The sequence below is a fragment of the Chlorocebus sabaeus genome, chromosome 10 (genome assembly GCF_047675955.1).
Source record: "Chlorocebus sabaeus isolate Y175 chromosome 10, mChlSab1.0.hap1, whole genome shotgun sequence".
Taxonomy (NCBI): Eukaryota; Metazoa; Chordata; class Mammalia; order Primates; family Cercopithecidae; genus Chlorocebus; species Chlorocebus sabaeus.
This window is the reverse complement of record NC_132913.1, coordinates 35,586,257-35,608,412: the sequence shown is the minus strand read 5'-3', so window position 1 is coordinate 35,608,412 and position 22,156 is coordinate 35,586,257. Positions and strand designations below refer to the sequence as shown.

The following is a 22,156-nucleotide window of genomic DNA, read 5'->3' as shown; positions in this document are numbered from 1 at the left end:
CTATTTATGACAAACCCACAGCCAATATCATACTGAATGGGCAAAAACTGGAAGCATTCCCCTTCAAAACTGGCACAAGACAGGGATGCCCTCTCTCACCACTCCTATTCAACATAGTGTTGGAAGTTCTGGCCAGGGCGATCAGGCAAGAGAAAGAAATAAAGGGTATTCAATTAGGAAAAGAGGAAGTCAAATTGTCCCTGTTTGCAGATGACATGATTGTATATTTAGAAAACCCCATCGTCTCAGCCCAAAATCTCCTTAAGCTGACAAGCAACTTCAGCAAAGTCTCAGGATACAAAATCAATGTGCAAAAGTCACTAGCATTCTTATACACCAATAACAAACAGAGAGTCAAATCATGAGTGAACTCCCATTCACAATTGCTTCAAAGAGAATAACATACCTAGGACTCCAACTTACAAGGGATGTGAAGGACCTCTTCAAGGAGAACTACAAACCAATGAAGTAAAAGAGGACACAAACAAATGGAAGAACATTCCATGCTCATGGATAAGAAGAATCAATATCATGAAAATGGCCATACTGCCCAAGGTAATTTATAGATTCAATGCCATCCCCATCAAGCTACCAATGACTTTCTTCACCGAATTGGAAAAAACTACTTTAAAGTTCATATGGGAAAAAAAAAGAGCCCGCATTGCCATGACAATCCTAAGCCAAAAGAACAAAGCTGGAGGCATCATGCTACTTGACTTCAAACTATACTACAAGGTTACAGTAACCAAAACAGCACGGTACTGGTACCAAAACAGAGATATAGACCAATGGAACAGAACAGAGCTAATACCACTCAGAAATAATACCACACATCTACAACCATCTGATCTTTGACAAACCTGACAAAAACAAGAAATGGGGAAAGGATTCCCTATTTAATAAATGGTGCTGGGAAAACTGGCTAGCCATATGTAGAAAGCTGAAACTGGATCCCTTCCATATGCCTTATACAAAAAGTAATTCAAGATGGATTAAAGACTTAAATGTTAGACCGAAAACCATAAAAACCCTAGAAGAAAACCTAGGCAATACCATTCAGGACATAGGCATGGGCAAGGACTCATGTCTAAAACATGAAAAGCAATGGCAACAAAAGACAAAATTCACAAATGGGATCTAATTAAACTAAAGAGTTTCTGCACAGCAAAAGAAACTACCATCAGAATGAACAGGCAACCTACAGAATGGGAGGAAAGTTTTGCAATCTACTCATCTGACAAAGGGTTAATATCCAGAATCTACAAAGAACTCAAACAAATTTACAAGAAAAGAGCAAACAACCCCATCAAAAAGTGGGCAAAGGATATGAACAGACACTTCTCGAAAGAAGACATTTATGCAGCCAACAGACACATGAAAACATGCTCATCATCACTGGCCATCAGAGAAATGCAAATCAAAACCCCAATGAGATACCATCTCACACAGTTAGAATGGTGATCATTAAAAAGTCAGCAAACAACAGGTGCTGGAGAGGATGTGGAGAAATAGGAACACTTTTACACTGTTGGTGGGACTGTAAACTAGTTCAACCATTGTGGAAGACAGTGTGGTGATTCCTCAAGGATCTAGAACTAAAAATACCATTTGACCCAGCGATCCCATTACTGGGTATATACCCAAAGGATTCTAAATCATGCTGCTATAAAGACACATGCACACGTATGTTTATTGCGGCACTATTCACAATAGCAAAGACTTGGGACCAACCCAAATGTCCATCAATGATAGACTGGATTACGAAAATGCAACACATATACCTCATGGAATACTATGCAGTCATAAAAAAGGATGAGTTCATGTCCTTTGTAGGGACATGGATGAAGCTGGAAACCATCATTCTCAGCAAATTATCGCAAGGACAAAAAACCGAACACCGCATGTTCTCACTCATCAATGGGAATTGAACAATGAGAACACTTGGACACAGCAAGGGGAGCATCACACACTGGGGCCTGTCGTGGGGTGAGCAGAGTGGGGAGTGATAGCATTAGGAGATATACCTAATGTAAATGATGAGTTAATGGGTGCAGCACACCAACATGGCACATGTGTATATATGTAACAAACCTGCACATTGTGCATATGTACCCTAGGACTTAAATGTGTGTGTTTGTGTGTGTGTGTGTGTATATATACACATAAAACTAAAAAACTAAAAAAAAAGAAATATATGTTTCCCAAGAGAATGATTTAAGTTTGATTTAATGATTATTGTTTCTTAGATTTAAAAAAAGCAGCTAAGTTTTCCATTCATTTAAAAAGTAATACATGATTTTTGGCTGGGTGCAGTGACTCATGCCTATAATCCCAGGACTTTGGCAGGCTGAGGCAGGTGTGTCACCTGAGGTCAGGTGTTCAAGATCAGCCTGGCCAACATGGCGAAACACTGTCTCTACTAAAAATACAAAAAAATTAGCTGGATGTGGTGGTGGGCACCTGTAATCCCAGCTACTTGGGAAGCTGAGGCAGGATAATTGCTTGAGCTCAGGAGGTAGAGGTTGCAGTGAGCTGAGATTGTGCTACTGCACTCCAGCCTGGATGACACAGTGAGACTCTATCTCAAAAAAAAAAAAAAAAAAAAAAAAAAAGGTAATACATGATTTTTACAGGATTATTAAAGAATACAAATAAGTGTAAGAATGAAAACAGACCTATTATTTAAAACCAAATAACTATTAAACTGTTGATATCTTTGCATGTCTTTCTCAGACTTTTTTTCTGCTTTCATTTTTTGCAAAGTAGTGATAATACTAAATTTCGTATATTTTTAAAAAGAAAGTCCACATTTAAGCAAATTATTTGAAAAAATTATGTAAAATAACAAGACATCATTGCATCGTAATTTTTTCATTACCATTCACTATTGTTTATCATTTAGGTTGTTTCCAAATTTGGTTAAAAATACTGTTGTAAAGTTTCCTGTGGATAATGCTTTTTCTATGCTTCCTTAAAACAGATTTTTAGACACTGGGTGAAAGGATAATAACATCTTTAGGTATGGTATACATACATAGATCAGTTGTTTACCAAGAGTTGTACTAATTTATACCTACCCACAGTGTAAGAAAATACCTGTTTCTGGACATTTTCACAAACATGTCATGTTACCTCATGAGCACTATTGTCTTAGCAAATCTCTAGAACATGAATCTGAAATTCCACTCATAACCTATATTGAAAGAAGAAATTATAAGTTTCATAAAAGCAGAAATTGTTAATATTTGCTATAAAGACTTTGCATAGCTTTATGAGATAAATGTACTATACATTAAATAAGAGTAAAGTTAATTTTTCTTATTGTGTAAAAGAATGAGTTTGTATCAGCTTGATTCAAATCAAAAAACTATTTTGGCCATTTCTGCTATTAGCAAGGCACTGTCATGAATTTTAGGAAATATGAAGGATTATAGGAAGCTTATAGTTTGTTTGGGAAGTTGTTAGCACAAAAGTAGTTCAATAACCATATGAGATTTAAACAAATAGTTTCAGAAAACAGCAGAAGAGTTGTTCAGGGTCTGCACAAAATTATTTGTCAAAGATATAATACAGAAAAATGAAGCTTCTGGAAATTCAGATGCGAGAGATCATTTCAGGTTAGGATAAGATTTATTAATTACAGAACTTACTAAACATATAGAAAACATAGAAAAGTCTTGGTCTTTAATTATTCAAAAGTCTTTGAACCATAAGCATCAGCCTTTAAAAAATTCTGTTTAGTGTTTATAACATTTAATCATTTCATTTTTAGATTACTGTTTTTTTTCCTTTTATTATTTCTACTTCGAGACCTACTTCTAACAAAGTATCTTGTAATAGATTACACTAAACAAACCCCTGCTTTGAGTAGTTACTTGCACCTATGGTTCACCTAGTCCAATTATCGGGGCTTTTTTCCCTTGGTATGCATTTTTTTTTTTTTTGGAGCATCTATTATAATATAATGGTGAATCCATTGGCGCTAGGTTCTTTTGTTTCATATCTATGACATAGCAAAATATCCTTCTTGGATAGTAGAATATTATTCATGCTAAATAAATGTTACTATCAACACTGGCAGCCCACTTTAGTCAATGCTATGCATGAATTTCCATCTTATTACTGTGAAGAAATCACTTTTTTAAAGGTCTGAAGTTTATACACATGCACACACCAACATAACACACACTTTTATGGTACTTAAAAAATGCCATAGTTGATGAGTTATTTGAGATGAGAAAGCATTTATAATAAACTTGAAAAGCTTCAGAATCTTGCTATCCAGAAATTCACCGTTTGTGCTATAGATTGAATGTGTCCTCCAGAGTTCCTGCGTTGCAAACATAATCCCCAATGCAACAACGTTGAGAAGTGGGAGTTTCAAGAGGTGATTAGGTTATGAGGGCTCTGCCCTCATAAATGAATTAATGTGGTTATCATAGGACTGGGTTCATTATTGTGAGAGTGAGTTTGTTATAAAAGTGAGTTTGACCCTCTCTTGTTCTATCTTATACACATGCTCTATTGCTCTTCTGCTTTTGGCCATTGGGATGATGTGGCAAGTGGGTCCTCAACAGATGTAGGCCCCTTGACCTTGGACTTCCCAGTCTGCAGGACCATGAGAAATACATTTTTCTTTATAAATTATGCAATCTGTGGTATTCTGTTATAGCAACACAAAATGGACTAAGACAATTCCCATATTTGGAAGACTGAAGGCAAAACAGGAGAGAGGTCCCATTACCTGAATATTCTTTACCCAATCAAAAGTTCTAACAACATAAAAAACTGACTGATACATGCATCACTCACTAATTGGGCCCTTCTCAAATATCCTTCCCTACTCAACACTAAAGAGCCTGTTCTTACTCTTCATGACAAAAGTTTTGTTGGTCAGTCTTTCTCTAATCATTGGATGGTGTAAACATGTCTGTTCTTTTGGGATGCTATCTATGCCTATAAAAATATGCAAATTTACTCAAAGTCAATATTGGGAAAGATGTGGGATTTCATGGAGTTAATGAAAATTATATTTGAACACTACTCACATCACAAAGCCAGTAAGAGCAGTTGAATAGTGAAATAAAGAAAATAAGCAAGGATCATGATTCGATGGGTGTTTGAAAGGAGAATAATATAAACATTAGTGACTGGAGACACCTTTAGGAAAACTAAAAAACCCTCTGAATATTTTTGCAAAAAACAAGAACCTCTTTAAAAACCATAATAGAAAGATAAACAATAAGGGCAAGATGTCATATTGCATTACCATCAACTTTGTTAGAAATTACAAAAATGAAAATTAAAGTGTCATTTATCCTTTGTTGCTCTTCATTATTCCCACAGTTAAAATTATAACTTGCATTTAAATAGCCTTCTGTTAAATATTTTTCATAATTAAGTCCCACTAAACATACCACTACTATTTACCATAAATCTTTGGTTCCTTTACTATAAGTCTTTGGTTCCTATTTCATTTAGATTCCTTGTTCTGGCAGCAATTATTCTTAGATAACAACAATGATAATAACAAAGAACAAGTCATAAAAATAATTTTGCTTCTTAAAAATGAGTACAACCAGATTAAATGAATTCCTTTTTTAAAACAGAGGCAAACCTTAATTAATTTGCTCATAAACAAAGCATTCATAGTTCTGGTACAGTGTTAACAAAGAAAGCAATGTCCATCATCTGCAATCTTTGTTTATAAAATGATAGATTTCAATGCAGAGAGTGTAGGGAGTAGGGTAAGAAAGTGATTACAGCTCACCTAAATAAACAGGGGTCTGCAAAGTCTGGAAAATTAAAATCAATGAGAAGTTATATGGTAAGTCTGCTTGTCAGCTCGGGGATCGAAATGCAGAAGAAATATGATCATAACTCTGATGAACCTTGGCCCAACATTTCTCAGCAACTAAAGTTTTTAAAAGATATATATTAAAAGTCAAATGACATACATGATTATGAAATAATCAATATATCAGATGATAAAAAGCAAGAATCATTCAGAAAGTAATAAAAATCAGTTTCCCAAAATGGTAAGAAAATATGTTCACGTATTAAAAGGGGAAAAAAGCTTTATATTAAATAATCCAACTACTAAATCAAATGGCAGATTTCATGTCTGTAAGAACAAACACTTTAGTCATAATAACTGTAAATTCTTTCAACTGAAATATTATTGCTAAATACTATATGGACATCTGAAAATACTAATAACAAAAAGAAGTGCTTGCTGCTGTTAAAACTTTTTAAAATTTTTATTAAATTATACAGTATTCTGAAGAATAAGTAGAAAAAAATGAATAAAGTGATCACGTATAAAAACGTAATGAATTAGAAGCCAGGCACAGTGGCTCACACCTGTAATCCCAGCACTTTGAGAGGCCGAGGTGGGCGGATGGCTTGAGCTCAGGAGTTCCAGACCAGCCTAGGCAACATGGTGACAGCTTGTCTCTATTTAAAAAAAAAAAAAAAAAATGTGGTGATTTAGAGTGTATGCCCCAACTAACAGTGGTGATATGATAATATGGGCATATTATTCTCAGATATTCTCATTATTCAGGAAAATCTGGATTTTAATGTAATATTTCCTAATTTTGAAAGATTATGTGAGGCCAGCGATACAAGCCTGTTGGCTGAATCTGGCCCATAAGCCAGAGATTTGTAAATCTAATATTTTGGTTAAGTTTGGTTAATTTACATCTACAACAAAGAAAGTAGATGTTTCAAACAGTTTAGTCCAATTTTCTCATGTCAATTCTATTAATATCATTCTTTCTTTTAGTATGTTTACAAAATTCAACACGATAAGATCTTAATCAGCTTTTATTTCTAATGTGTTGACATTAGGTAGGAGGCAGATGAGAAAAAAGAGGTTGTATGTGCACTGGAACTTGTGAACAAGAACAGTTACCATGTCAAAGGTATACAACTGTCATTGAGATGACTTTTTCTACTCTCTTTCAGTTATCTTTCAGTTATTCAGAATAACAGAGGGCTGTAAAGTAAGCTGTCTGTTTGAGGAGCAGATGGGGAAAGTAGCTGCTCTGAAATGTGATTAAAATATGAGGCCTCTGTTTAGTATTTATTTTTCTTTTTAAGCTTCAGATTTGTGGCTTAAGGAACTTTAATCAAGGGAAGAAGGACCAGACAGCTGCTGTGGCCCTAGTCTGCTGCTATGTTTCTGCATGGGGAAGGCTACAATAACAGACAGCAAACAAATAACCAACTCTATCATTTGCCAAGGCTGTGAGGAAAAAGTCACTCATATATTGTTGGGGAGAGTGCAGTGTGGGTAGACAACCTTTATGGAGAGCAACTAGCCCGTATCTATCCAAATTGAAAATACATTTACTATTTTGTATTCTGATTCTGAGTAGTTACACAAATCTATGTATATATTAAAATGGATAGAATAGTACATCAAAAGAAAGAAAAAGTCATTTTACAATCTGATAATTTAAAAACAAAAAAGAAAGAAAAAAAAGCAAGTGAGCCTGGCATCAGGTTTGTAGCCATTTTTTGGTTAATAATCCCAGCATCTTAAAGGTGGCAGTACAGACAAGATCCAGCCATTATCTCTTCTAATTTTATAATTACTCCACTGAGATAGGGACCAGCCCCCACTTTCGATAGAGGGTGATACCAAGGCTCCATGAAATGGGAGGTAACTTGCCCAAAGCCATGACCAAGTCAAGGATGAAACCCAGATCAAAGGCAAGTCTGCCTGCACACCACAGCCACCAGGCTCCTTCCCTGACGCCCTTATTATCTGTTGTTTTGAGGTGATTGAAATAATGGAAAATTCTTAAAAAATGTATTCACTCTTTGACTCAGTAATCATACCTTTGGAAATGTACCTTAGAGATATCCTGTGTATATACAAAATGACAGTATTTAAGGTTATTTACTGTGCTGATTTTACATCAGCAAAAGATTGAAAAAAAAAGTGTTCCTTTATGAGGGGCTGGTTAAATAAGCAATGGCATATACTTCTAATGTAATAAGATGCAACTCTAAAGAGAAATGAAGAAGCTCTCCATGTGTGGAGATTTAATCCCCGAAACTCCAATATAAATTATTCAGTAAAAAATGCAAGGACAAAATAGTATATACAGTATGCTACCTTTTGTGTAAGAAGAGGGAAAATACATCTGTATCTATATTGTTATATTTATGTTTATATAAACAAACACCAGAAGAGTACAAAAGAAACTAGTGATGTAACAGTGACCAGAAGTGGGTGGTAGTGGGGGCCGAACGGGGTAAAAGCAGGATACACAGTGTATACCTTCTAATATTGTTTTGATTTTTGAATCAAATGTGGCAAGTTAGGAAGATAGCTAAGAAAGAAAGGGTTTATAAAGCAGCTGAGTGTGGCTATGTTCGTGTGCTAACCTTTTTCTGGGCTCCCAGAAGCAGAAATTTTACTTTAACCTTTGCACTGCTCTAGGAAGCATAGATATGATCCATTTAGAGTACTTTTGGCTATGTTTGCGTGTGAAGGAGGAGGAGAAAACTGTATTAGGGACTTTGGTGGAGAGCACATTTCTTGTGACTTAAAATAGGGCCATCAGTGAAGGATAAATGGCTTAGTTCTTAGATTTGTTCGGCATATTCCACTACAGGTATGTAATAATTTTATCTGAATAGGAAAGGAAATGCCTGCTCTACTTACCTCAGGACTAAAATTAGGTTTCCTATTTCTGCTTCCAATTGCTAAAAGCTAAATATTGTATGCTGTGGCTGAAAGAGCAAAGGATTCTAATACTTTGGTCTTAGCAGTTAAAGCTGTCAAATACAAATACCAGATAATGTATATCTACTTCACTCCCATCCCCAAAGAATCATTATTCATAAAACTCTCACTGAGAGTTTTTCCTTACTGCAAAAAGTCCACGATGGATTGGAGATCCAATAACTTTCCAGGCTCAGGGTTACCTACTTTCCATAGGACTATGTAAATATGGAAGGAAGCTGCTGTAACAAAGACATGCAATCATAGCTACTATCTAGTGATTCACAGTTTATAGATTGCATTCTCACACCTTATTGCATTTAATCTTTACACACACACTGATGTGTGGGTGTTATCATCTCTGTTTTATAAGTGAAGAAACTGACATCAAGAAAGGTGAGGTGACTGGATAATGGAAGAGGCCAGACTTGAACCTAGATCTTCTGATTTTGAGCCCAAATGATTTTTCAGTACTGTACAGCTTTATATAATTGCCAATGCCTGACATAAAAATACACTGACGAGTATAGAGACAACTAATAATTGCATCTGATGGGGGGGAGCGGTGGTTTAAGTCTTAAAAGTCAGTCTATATGGAAAAAATATCCAGTAGTCAAAGTTACTTTTGAGGATCATTTAAATGACCCAGAAAGTACAGAAATACAGTGTAGGGGAAGTTTAACAACCTTGATAATATTTCATTTTAAAGTACAATTTAATATATCATATATAGTAATATATATGTCTAAAATATATTATGCTACATGTATTTTACAAAAGAGAATGGCTATAAATGAATTTATACATTAAACATGTATATCATGCAACTCCACTGTACAAATAATGGCTAACATTCATTGAGGGTTCACACAGCTATGCTAATTATACATATATATGCACACACATTATATACATATATATTTTTTAACCTTGAACAACATGAGTTTTTGAGATTTTATTTAATCCTTTCAAGATGTCTATGAAGTAGATATGTCATAAATACAGATGAGGAAACAAAGGTATTGAAAAGATGAGTCATGCAGGAAGCAAGTATCAATAACAGATTTGAATCCACCCAATTTGAGTCTGGAAGTCATGCCCTGAGAACATGAATTCGTATTCTTATTCTTGTTTTGCTGTAGCATATCTATGCATTAAACAAATAAATAGAATGAATCACATATATGCCAAAGAAATTAGGTCACATCCTAATTTCCAAATACGTATGTGCAAGCTGTTTTGACAGGATTTCTGGTCAAGATGGTACTGGCAATAGACACTTTAGAGACTTCTCTATTTAAAACAGTACTCAGCAATTACAGATAAAGTATAAGATACATTATTGACAAAGTATAACAGAATAAAGTATAAGAGATATAGCAAAGAAAAAATCAAGATACTGCCATACTAAAAGTAAAAGTCACTGTGTAACCGAATACAAAGTAGTATGCAAGGCTGACATTATAGAATAGTTAAGCTCCAGGTCTAGTAGCAGTTAGATGCACCAAGGGTTAATATTGCACGTTAGTGGAGATTAAAAAGAACCACCTGGCAAAAGACTTGAGCAAGTCTCAGTGCATAAAAATGGCACTAAGATGTGATTCCCCAAACTGTGAAAAGAAGCTGAAAAAAGCTTTTGGAGATAAACCATTATATAAAACCAGGAAGACAGAGGAGGCAGACAAATCCTAGCTCCTAAAACTTAAGCCAATCCCACCCACTGACTCAGTGATTGGGATAAACAGAAGGAGATAGAGATAGAGAGAAAAAAAAGTCACTGTCAGGATGAACCTGCAAAATGATTTCCAAAGCACTTGAGGAAAACTAAAGCTAAGAAAGTCAACAAACACAATTGAAAGAGCATGAATTTTTTTAAAAAATGCAAGAGGAAATATATTTACAGAGCAATCAAAATAAAACATAAAAATAAGAGTTGACGATTCATACAGAAGTTAAGGAAGAAATATCTTAAAAAAGAATAAGAAATTTTGAAAACAAAATCAAAAGAAAATATAAGAATTGATGTACACAAAAAAATGACAAAAATTCTTGGAAATTGAAATTAATTATTTGAAAAAGAAAAATCCTAGTAGAGAGGATATATTAGAAAAGGATATAGTAGAAAAGGCACATAGTAAACTGGAAAACAGGATTGAGCAATTCACTGAGAATGTGATACAGAGATACAGAGAGATGAAAACTGAAACAGCGTTAAAAGTCATGGAGGATACAAGCCTTAACACAGAACAAATTTTAGAAATAGAATATAGAAGCCATGGCAGATAAGAATGTTTGCACAGATAATGTCTAAGATATCCCTAGTACTAAAGGTCAGTAGAATACCTTAGATTAAAAGCATCATTATCATCAAATCCAGAGAAGATAAAATCCATAAAAATATATCCACACCTCAATCCACCACAGAGCAAGTACAAAATCAAGGTTAATAAGAAGTCTTAATGCTATCAGACAGAAAAAGATGATCTGTAAGGTAACAACAGTTAAATGGGAGATTTCTTTTCTCTCAAAAGATACTGAAAGATATTAGAGTCTGATCTTCACATTGCTGAGGTAAAAATAACTGTAACCTAAACACTTAAAATTAGCTAAATTACCATTAATTAGAGAGGCCAAAATAAAGATATTTTCAGAACTACAAAAAGTAGTTTACCTGCTACATGTGCTTGCCGAAATAACTACTTTTCACAGCAAGAAAACAATTTTAGGCCAGGTGTGGTGGCTCATGCTTGTAAACCCAGCACTTTGGGAGGCTGAGATGAGTGGATTACTTGAGTGCAGGAGTTTGAGGCCAGCCTGGGCAACATGGCAAAACCCCTCTCTACCAAAAATACAGAAATAAGCTGGGCGGGAAGTGCGCACCTGAGGTCCCAGCTACTCGGAAGGCTGAGGTGGAAGGATGGGTGATCAAGGCTGCAGTGAGCTGTGATCGTGCCACTGCACTTCAGCCTGGGTGACAGAGTGAGATACTCACCTCAAGAAAAATGAAACAAAAAGCAGAGAAAAAGAAAACTGAACATTGAGGGAAGGCAAGGGACATAAGAAGTAACTGTGAGGATGGAAATCAAACTACTGTCCCTTTTAAAATAAAGTCCACAAAATACAAAGGTGAATTAAGTTCTAGAAAACCTGTAAAGAAAGACAGCAGATAAAATGTGCAAGGATTGTTTAACTAAAGGATACAGTAAATGATTTTAGACTCTGAGAAATATAATATAGTCCACATGTACATTAAAATTGGTGGTTAATTTTTTTGTTTCTTTTTTTTTTTTGCAGTTAGTTTTTAAAAGAATAGAAATACAAATCTGTAGTTTCCAAAACAGGAAATGAGAAAAAAGAAAAAAGCAGAAGCAACCAAGAGAAATATCAGTTCAACAGATGTCATGAAAGAAGGAAAAAAGTGAAGAAAAATTAACTAAACAAAACCACAATAAAATGGTTAAAATGAGCCCAAAGCCAAGTGTGGTGGTATGTGCTACTGGGGAGGTTGAGGCAGGAGGATTACTTGAGCCTATGAAGTTTGAGGCTGCAGTACACTATGACTGCACCTGTGAATAGCCACTGCACTCCACCTGTCCAACACAGAGACATCTCACTTCTTAAAAAAGAAAGAGTCCAAATGTGTAACTATAATAAATTAAATTAACTTCTTATAGGAAAAATACTATCAGAATGGAATTAGAAAAATAAATCCAGCTTTATGATGCTCAGATGAGATACATCTAGAGCTAAATGAAAATAAAGAAGAATGGAAATTATATTCCAAGTAAATACTAGCCAAAAGAAAAGTAGCAAAGCAATACTGTGATAGTGGATTGTGGGTGTCATCTTGACTGGATGAAGGGATACTCAGACAGCTGGTAAACCATTAATTACTCTCAGTGTTTCAGTAGGCACTGTGCCTGACCTTTTTCTGCTGAAAGAGAAATTCAGATGGCTTTGCTTTATTTTGCTTTATTTTTATTTGTTACAGACAGGGTCTTGCTTGTTGCCCAGGCTGTAGTGCAGTTGTACAACCATAGCTCACTGCATCCTCGAACTGTTGTGCTTAAACGATCCTCCCGACTCGACCTCCCTAGTAGCTAGGACTGTAGGCTCGTGCCACCACACCCAGATAACTTTTCCCATTTTTTAGAAATGGGATCTCACTATGTTGCCCAGGTTGGTTTTGAACTTCTGGCCTCAAGTGATCCTCCCACCTTGCCTTCCAATGTTGGGATTACAGGTGTGAGCTACGACAACTTGATGGCTTCACTTTTGATTAGGATGACTAGGCTGCCCCAGTGTGTCTGTGATGGTGTTCCCAGCGGAGACTGGCATGTGAGTTGGTGGAGTGGGTGGAAAATATCCACCCTCAATGTGGGTAGGCACCATCCAGTCACTTGGGGAACCATATGGAACAAAAAAGTGCAGGAAGGGCAATTTTTCACCACTTCTCTCCTGGAGTCACGACACTCTTCTCCTGACTTTGGACTTCAGAACTCCACGTTCTCCAACCTTTGAACTCCAGGACTGATACCAGTGGCCTACTGGGCTCTTAGGCCTTCATACTTGGACTGAGCGAGTCTATCGGCTTTCCTGGTTCTCTAGCTTGCAGTCTATCATGGGACTTCTCTGCCTCCATAATCAAGTGAGCCAATTCCCCTAATAAATCCCTTTCACATACCTCTAGATATATCCTACTGGTTCTGTCTCTGGAGAACCCTGACTAAAACAAATAAATTTAAAAAATAGAATTTAGGGCAAATAAACATTAAATGAGAAAAAAGTGGCATTAAAAAATGTATGAAGATTTTAAAATGATGGCCTTAATATACTTAAAAACATACAAATTACCCAAAGAAATGGAAAAATCTACAGATACAGTGAGAGATTTTCACATACACATACACAACCCTATCAAAACCTGATGGATTATAAGGATAAAAGTTAGTAAAAATAGATTTGAACAACACAATCAACAAGCATCTCTATCAGCTATATATACAACCCTGTACTAAAAAAGAGAGAATCCCTTTCAAACACACACACAGACCAGTCATGAAAACAGATAACACGCTAAACCTCAAAATAAGCCCAAATAAGTGCCAAAGAATCAGAATCATATAAACCAGCCCTCTGATCACAATATCATAACAATACGGATGAACCTCGAATACATTATATTAAGTGAAAGAAGATAGAATCAAAGGCTACATACGGTGTAATTATGTTTAGATGACATTCTGGAAAAAGTAAAACTACAGGAACAGAAAACAAACCATTGATTGCCAAGGGCTGAAGCTGGGAGAGGGATTTACTACAAAGGGACCCAAGAAAATGTTCGTGGGTGACGGAGGTTCTGTGTCTTGACTATGGTGGTGGTTAAATGAATGTGTACACATGCCAAAACTCAGAACTATACACTAAGAAGGTGATTTGACTTTATGCAAATTATGTCTTAATTAACCTGATATTAAAACTGTTCAATTAGTTAAAACAATAAAAAGCATTTCCTCAATGCATTTATTAAATTAGAAAAACAAAGATCAAAAGCTAATCATGTCCCAATCAAATAAGTGAGAAAAGAAATAAGAGTAAATGTAAGAAAGAAGAAAGAGGACAATAATGATAATATAGACCAATCTCTAGCAGGACTGATGAAGAAAATGAAACAGGCACAAATATAAGGCATTATGAATGAAAAACAGTACATAATACTGATAAAGTAGACACAAAAAACTACATTGCTTAAGTAATTACAAGTAAAGTAGAGACGAAAAACTACATTGCTAGAGGCCAAGAGTTCAATAGACTAGCTTGGGCAACAGAGTGAGACCCTGTCTCTAAAAAATAAGTTACAGAATATTAAAAACAACTTTAGGAAACATTTGACAGCTTAGATGAACTGAACAATTTATACATATATTTATATTTGTATTATATGCATAATGTATATTAGCTACATATTTAAGTTTTTGTTTTCTCTGGTAAAATTTAAATAAAGGAGTGAATTCTATAATATGCTTCCTAGTGTTACACTAAGACCAAATTTTAATGATCTATATTTATCCTAAACTCTTATCAGGAATGTTTCCCCTATACCCAAATATTATTCATATTTTTAGACTCAAGGCTTTGAACTTTCCATAAATTCTTACCATGTCTCATAAATGCTCTTTACTTGCCTTACCTTAATAATTATTATTCATTGAACCAGATCACACACTTTGTATTCTCAACTGGACTTAACATAACACTTTATAAATACTGTGGACAACTGAAAATTGCCCCTTAAGAGTGATGTTGAAGAAAGGGAGACACAATTGTTCTCCGAAGCCACAGAGCCAAAAGTACCACAACTGAGTATACCAAAATGAGAGAAAATACAAACTTTCTCTTCTCCTTTGCATTTAATTTTTAAAAATAAGAACCAATAGAATTTTTACCCCAAATTTTCAAATCTTGATACTAAACATGCAGAACTACTCTTTAAAGGTAATAAAGTCATCATACATATAAAAAGAAGAGGCACATTCTAAGGAGTCACATCAAATATTTGTGAAACAGATTTATGTCAAGAAAGAGCAAATTACTTCAAAAAATCTCTTACATGATAACTAAAGGCAATGTATAACTCTCAACTGGAACCCAGATTGGAGAAAAAATTGTTATAAAAAGACATTACTGAAATAACTGGAAAAATTTAAACATAGACTATTATTAATATTGTATCAATGTTAAATTTTCTGAATTTCACAACTATTTTAAATAATGTAAATGAATGGCCTTGTTCAGAGATACATGCTTAAGTATTTAAGTAAAAGTTTATAAGGTCGGCAATTTACTCTTAAATAGTTTAGCAAAATAAGTGATGTATGCGTATGGTGAGAGATAAACCAATTATGACAAATGGTAATTGATTAAGTGAAAAGTGGAATAATATTAATTACAGTATGCATAAAAATATTCTACAGTTTTGACATTTTTCTAAATAAAATTCTATTTTTATTTATTTATTTTAGATAGGGTCTCACTCTGTCACTTAGGCTGGAGTGCAGTGGCATGATCATAGCTTACTGCAGCCTCCAACTCCCAGGCTCAGGCTATTCTCTTGCCTCAGCCTCCCAAGTGGCTAGGACTACAGCCATGCACCATCACATTTGGCTAACTTTTTGTTTTTTTGTTTTTTGGTAGAGACAGAGTCTTGCTTTGGTGTCTAGGCTAGTCTCAAACTCCTGGCATCAGGTGATCCCCCTGTCTTGGACTCCCAAAGTGCTGGGAATACAGGCATGAGTCACCATGCTTGGCCAAGGTTTAAAAAATAGTCAAAACAAAAATATAAATATCCAAAAAACATTTCAAATTAAAACATTTTTTCAATAAAATATGAGAAAACTTTGAACTATAAAAATATAAAATCAGAAAATATTACTTTTAAATAAAAATTAACAAATTTATAGCAAGCAATAAATGCTGTAAGCAGCAAACAGGTGATTTTAGAAGACTGTTTTGACAAATTCTCCTAGAACTCATACTAAGATAATAAAGAAAAAAGGGCCAAAAAAAAGTGATTTCTAGGCTGTGATGGTTAACTTTATACATCAATTCAGCTAGGCTATGGTACACAGTTCCTTGCTCAAACACCAGTCTAGATGTTGCTGTGAAGGTAATTTTTAGATGTGATTAAAGGTTAAATCAGTAGACTTTGAATAAAGCATATTACTCTCGTAAAGTGGATGAGCCTCATCCAATCACTTGAAGGTCTTTAGAGAAAAGAGTGAGGTCTTTTGTGAAGAAATTTTCCCTAGACTGCTTTGGGATACAAGACTTTAACATCCCCTCCTGCAGAAATTTACAGCTTGCTGGCCTGCTCTGTAGGTTAGACTTGTCCACCCCACACTCCTGTGAGACAATTCCTTAAAATAAATCCCTCTCTCTACATACATCTCACTAATTTTGTTTCTCTGGAGAACCCTGATTAATAGAGAGACAAATCCAGGAGTCCAGTAATAAAAATGTGAGAAGATGAGAAGATAATGGATGGAGGGGAAGCAATAATCAAAGAACTAATACTGGGAATTTTCCTGAAATAAAGAAAAATATAAATTTTCCTACTCAAAGGGCTTATTCAAATGCAGTCAAAAAAGACAACTAGAATAACCTAGTGATGCTTATAAATTTAACGAATTTAAAGAATAAAGGAAAACAAAATCATATGGGTTGCATAAGAAAACACATAATCTAAAACAAAAAAATAATCAGATTAACATCAGATTTCTCTCACACAACCACATGTAAGAAAACAGGCCAGGTGCAGTGGTTCACGCCTGTAATCCCAACACTTTGGGAGGCCAAGTCTGGTGGATCACCTGAGGTCAACACCTGAGGAGCTCAAGACCAGTCTGGCTAACATTGTGAAACCCCATCTCTACTAAAAATACAAAAATTAGCCAGGTGTGGTGGTGCACACCTGTAATCTCAGCTACTTGGGAGGCTGAGGCAGGAGAATTGCTTGAACCCAGAAGGTGAAGGTTGCAGTGAGCCAAGATCATGCCATTGCACTCCAGCCTCAGCAACAAGAGAGAAACTCCATCAAAAAAAAAAAAACAAAACAAAAAGAAAAACAAAAAGAAAAACACTCACTTTTTTTTACTGTATTTTTTTAACCATAATTTTTAACTGTAAACTGTTTTTATAAAAGAATTCTAAACCCAGCCTAGCTTTATCGTTCATTTCCAAAGACACTAAGTATTTCATAGTCATGCAAGGACCCAGAAATTTTACCATCCTTCTTAAAAAATTAGGACTTTAAGAAATGCAAAATGTTTTAACTATGAAGGAGTATTAGCAACAAAATCAGTAAAATTTCGGGTTATGCCTAAGTTCAAATAACAAAATTTACATAGTGTAAAACAATAAGCAACATTAATCCAAAGTTAAAAGTCGAGATTACTTCAACAAAAAAGTGATGTGTGACCAGGGCCTGTCAGGGGGCGGGGAGCTGGGGAGGGATAGCATTAGGAGAAATACCTAATGTAGGTGACGGGTTGATGGGTGCAGTAAACCACCATGGCAAGCATATACCTATGTAACAAAACTGCACGTTCTGCACATGTACCCCAGAACTTAGAGTATCATTTTTTTAAAACAGTGGTGTGTCTGTGTGGTGGTGTCGGGGGTGAGGATAAGAATAGGAGAAAGCAAAATCATGTTAAATGTCTCATTGTACACATGGGAAAGTATTAGACAATTTTGCTCTTGACACTGAAAGAGAAATGAAGCACTAGTAGAATAAGAATATGATATAAAACTTCCAAATGAGAACCAGAATAGAAAAAGATTAAGAAAAATTTGATGGATATAGCAGAATAAAGGAAGAGAAAAATAAAATAGCAAAGAAGTATTATCTGGCATCGAAAAGTACAAACGATGAAAGTGGACTTCCCATATCAATAAGGGACACAGGAAAATCCAAGCATTCTCACTTTCCAGTACATGTATTGTTATTGCCCAGCTAGGTTCTTCCCTGCTGCCCAAAAATGCCAATATAATGAGAACAGCAGAAGTGTTGAAGCAAAGACAGAGTTTAATTATCACAAGGCAGGCCAGTGGCAGGACAGGAGATAATTGTCAAGCCTGCCTCCTGGGAGAATTTGGTGGCTAGGGTTTTTCAAGGAGTTTGGTGGGTAGGAGGCTAGAGAATGTGGAATGCTGATGGGTTGGGTTGGGGATGAAATCACACGGGGTCGAAGCTGTATTCTTGTGCTGTTTCTATTCCTGAGGGTGGGGGCGTCACAACCTGCTGAGTCAGTTTCTTGGTAGGGGTTACTGGTCAGGATGGTGCCAGCTCATCCATCAGAATGCAAGGTCTGAAAAATACCTCAAACACCAGTCTTAAGTTTTACCATAATGATGTTATATACAGAAACAAGTGTGGAGTTACAAATCTTGTGACCTCCAGCTACATGACTCTTGAACCATAGTTTTAACTGTGTGGCCAATTTGCTAATTTTACAAATGCAGTTTCAATCCCCAAGCAAAGTGGGGGTTAGCTTCAGGGAGAGACTGTTAATCATCTTTGTTTTAAAGTTAAACTGTAAACTAAATTCCTCCCAGAGTTAGTGCACAGTTTGACTGATGCCCAGGAATGAGCAAAGGCATTTTGTGAGGTTGGAAGCATGATGGAGTCAGCTCTGTCAGATTTCTCTCATTGTCATAATTTTTGCAAAGGTGATTTCAGTAGGAGATGAGACAATAAAGAAAGAAAGAGAAATGTTTTCTAAAAAGAAGTGTAAAAAATAGCATAAAATGAGAATATGGTTTTTTTTGCACAATAACAGTGAAATCATTCAGTTCTTTGTCTAGAAATATATTACTTTTAGCCTTGTCTAGGAAACAAAATGTAATTTTACGTGCTTATAATACTTGCACCTTAGCAATTTCTAGGCAAAGGTTAAAACTAAAGGAAAATACAAAGACATGTAAAGATATATCAGGCAAATGCAAACAAAAAGCACAGACAACAAAAAGTAAAAATAGATAAATGGAATTATATCAAACTAAAAAGCACTTCTGTAGAGCAAAAGAAACAATCAATAGAGTGAAGAGACAATCTATAGAATGTAAGAAAATATATGTGAACCATACAATTGATAAGGAGTTAATATCTAAAATATATACAGAACACAAAAAACTCAACAAGAGGCAAACAAATAACTTGATTAAAAAGTACGCAAAGCACCTGAATAGACATTTCTCAAAAGAAGACATACAAATGGTGAATAAGTATATGGAAAAATGCTCAACATCACTAATCATCAAAGAAAAGCAAATTAAAGCTGCAATGAAATATCACTACACACTTGTCAGAATAGCTATTACAAAAAAAAAAAAAAAAGATAAGTATTGGCAAGGATGTAGAGACATGAGAACACTTGTACACTGTAAGTAGAAATGTGAATTAATACAGTAATTATGGAAAACAGTACGGAAGTTCCTCAAAAAACTTTAAAACAACTAGTACATGATCCCACTAGTGGGTATTATCCAGAGGAAATGAAATAAGTCTTTCAAAGATATATCTGCATTCCAGTGATCACTGTAGCATTATACAACTAATAGTCAAGATATGGAATCAACCTCAGTGTCCATCAACAGTTGAACAGGTAAAGAAAACATGGTGTATGAACACATAAGACAATACTACTTAGCCTTAAAATGAAGGAAATCCTGTTACTTGTGAAAACATGGATGAACCTGGAGGGATTATGTTAAGTGAAATAAGCTAGGCACAGAAAGACAAATACTGCATGATTTTATTTACATGTGGAATCTAAAAAAGTCAAACTCATAGTAGCAGAGAATAGAATGTGGTTACCACAGACTGGAGGGGAGGAGGGCATGGGGGAGATGCTGGTCAATGGGTACAGAATTTCAGCTGGACAGGAAAAATAAGTCCAAGGGACCTATTGCATAATATGGCAATTGTGGTTAATACAAATGTATTGTGTATTATGACACAATGATGATTGCTAAGTAGATATTAAATGTTCTCATCACACAAAATGGTAAAAATGGAGGTAATGCATATGCTAACTAGCTTGATTTAGCCATTTCACAATGTATACATATTTCAAAACCATAAATATATACAATTTTTCTTTGTCAATTAAAAAAGTAGAAATAATAAAAGGCAGAGTGGAAACATCAATAGCATACCGATGGAAATTAGAGCAAAATGTATTATATAGGCAAAACGAATTATTTTAAAGTGATTAAAAAGTATAGATCCACAATGAGGATATGTACTTTACGAACTTTTATACTAGAAATAACATAGTGCTGAAATACAAAATAAAAGCTATTTGAAATTCAAGGAGAACACGAAGAGATGGAAATAATTGTTTTGGGAAAATAACTTCTTTCAAAAAGTCATTTACAAACCAAACGTCCACAAGTAAATTAAAGAATTAACCAACATAACAGATGTACCTAACCTTGTATATAACAGAGAATGTAATTCTCTTCAAATGTCCAGAGAATGTTTACCAAAATTGATTATATTCCGTACTACAAAGAAAACATCACTGAACTCCAAAAATTAAAAATTTTATAGGCCAGCCACTAATCATAGGGTAATAAAACTAGAAACAACTGACTAAAGATAAAGAACGTAAATAAAATTACCTAGAGCCTAAAAATCATTCTCTAAAGATGAAACTGAAACATCAATTACAGACTCCATATTTTAACAATAAAAATAAAGGCAGCAAAAGCTCTTAAGATGGGTCTTTGTTATGAGAGTGAGATATGAGATATGAGGCTGAGCTCATATTCCTATCTTTTCTCTCTTGAGATCTCCTTAAAATACTGGTAAATAAATACATTTTTAAAGGGATAGAAAACAATAAGGAAAAGGAATAAAGGGCTATCTGTTTGTGGAAAAGGGAATTTAAAAATTGCAGAAAGAAGGAAATCAGAAGGAGTGGTGAGGGATAAAGAAGAGCAGTAGAGGAAGGGACAAAAGGTGAGGAAGGGGCCAACCTGCTGTAGGAATCCAAGAAAGGCAGGGAAATTGGAAACACAAAATACAATGAACTTTAGTAGAGACCTATGAGGCTGAAAACAAAAAAAAATTGAAAGTCAGAAGACAGCCGAGCATGGTGGCTGACACCTGCAATGCCAGCACTTTGGAAGGTCAAGGCAGGAGGATTGCTTGAGGTCAGGAGTTCAAGAACAGTCTGGTCAACATGGTGAAACCCCGTCTCTACCAAAAGCACAAAAATTAGCCAGGTATGGTGGTGCATGCCTGTAATCCCAGTTATTCCAGAGGCTAAGGCAGGAGAATCGCTTGAACCCTGAAGGCTGAGGTTGCAGTGAGCCGAGATGGTGACACTGCACTCCAGTCTGGGTGACAGAGTTAAACTCTGAAAAAAAAAAAAAAAAGAAAGAAAGAAAAAAGAAATAGAAAGGAAGTAATGGAGGTCTCTTCTCCAAAATATTGAACACAATTTTGCTGAGAACAAGGATGGCTAGAATGAGAGGCAATGCTCTCTATCAGAGACATCAGCTTTCATATTTAGTGGCTGCAAAATATAAGGCTAACATTATGCATACCTTATCCAAGACAAGCCAACCAATACACTAGTCTGTTCACACACAGAGAGATTCAAGCTTTCCTATTACTTTATTTAAAAAGTAAACAGGCATCAGACACATGAATCACATCTACCACAATGAAGAGAAAAAGAAAGACAACAAATGGGGGGCGGGATATCAACCACTGAGAAAAGGGAGAATATTTATAAAATACAAAAATAACTTTGAAAAACTTCTAATACACTGTATCCATGAACAAGAGGAGGATATCTTAAAGAAAGAATAAGCATCAAATATGAAAGAGGTCTTGGAAATTGA

The 22,156-nt window shown here is 35.2% G+C and overlaps 1 protein-coding gene across 10 annotated transcripts in view; it reads right to left on the bottom strand.

The window, feature by feature from the left end:
* Nucleotides 1-22,156, bottom strand: part of MBD5 (methyl-CpG binding domain protein 5) — a 505,406-nt gene that overhangs the window by 216,263 nt on the left and 266,987 nt on the right. Inside the window, exon 4 of one of the 10 annotated variants that reach the window (XM_073019662.1) lies at nucleotides 6,364-6,456. The exons of 8 other annotated variants lie outside the window; for them this stretch is intronic. The gene's annotated coding sequence lies outside the window, so the exon portion shown is untranslated. Of the gene's footprint in view, nucleotides 1-5,770; nucleotides 5,915-6,363; nucleotides 6,457-22,156 lie in introns of those variants that run through there. One more of the 10 variants, XM_007964932.3, reaches the window with a different exon arrangement.